This window comes from Panthera pardus, unplaced genomic scaffold, assembly GCF_024362965.1.
Source record: "Panthera pardus isolate Hobbes unplaced genomic scaffold, ASM2436296v1 HiC_scaffold_6, whole genome shotgun sequence".
Classification (NCBI taxonomy): domain Eukaryota; kingdom Metazoa; phylum Chordata; class Mammalia; order Carnivora; family Felidae; genus Panthera; species Panthera pardus.
This window is the reverse complement of record NW_026526991.1, coordinates 33,439,253-33,440,183: the sequence shown is the minus strand read 5'-3', so window position 1 is coordinate 33,440,183 and position 931 is coordinate 33,439,253. Positions and strand designations below refer to the sequence as shown.

The 931-nt window shown below is 41.5% G+C and overlaps 1 pseudogene; it reads left to right on the top strand.

Annotated features, from left to right (window-relative positions):
• Positions 1 to 297: 297 nt before the first annotated feature.
• LOC109258124 (protein cornichon homolog 1-like) lies at positions 298 to 676 on the top strand (annotated as a pseudogene).
• Positions 677 to 931: the final 255 nt, after the last annotated feature.

Below are 931 nucleotides of genomic sequence, written 5' to 3'. Positions count from 1 at the left end.
TCCATTTTTCATTTGGGAACCCCCTTTTCTTGGTTGCCTAACAATCTCTTCTTCCTGAAGTATTCATTAAAAGAGTGTGGTTTTTGTACATGATCCAGAGTCATCTCATTTTTCACACCTGAACTCGTTGCATACTTGGGTTGGTGCTCAGGCATGTTGGCAGGGCAGGATCAGAGGTGGTTTGGCAGTCATGGCTGTGGCCTGGGAGAAGTGAATGATTTAACCCAGAAGGCTTGGCACTGTCCTTCTGTGCTGCCACCAGCATTGTTCACTGCTCCTTCTCCAGGGCCATGCTACATGCTGGTGACACTGCTCACCACTGCTCTCATTTGCCAGCTTGCACATTACAGTATTTGATGAGTTGAAGACTCATTATGAGAACACCTTAGACCAATGTAATACCCTAAATGCTCTTGTTTTTCCAGAATACCTCATCCTTGCTTTCTTCTGTGTCAGCAGAATGGCTTATACTGGATCTTACCCCCTTCAGTATAGTGTATTTGGAGGTATATGAATTGGCCAATCATGAGTAGACCAGGACTCTATGGTCCCAGAACCATCATGAATGCAGATATTCTAGCATACTGTCCCAAAGAAGGATGGTGAGAATTACCCTTTTATCTTCTACCCTTTTCACTACCTCAGTAGAATGATTCATGTTTTGGTGAACTCATAGAACAACACACAGAAGAACTGGCTCAACTAATGGCTTGCAAAAAGCGTGTAAAGGAAGGGATTCTATCCAACAAGATCCTGTTTCAAAAAGCAGCCTTGGATATTTGATCAGAGTTACCTTAAAGAATGATTCAGGTTTAAATGTTCCCACATTTTTGCTTATGGAAAGACTACTTTCCTATGTTATACTGGGATAAAGAATTTAAATGGAATTATTTATGAAGTAATAAGAAAATGATTACCCCTGGGGTTGACA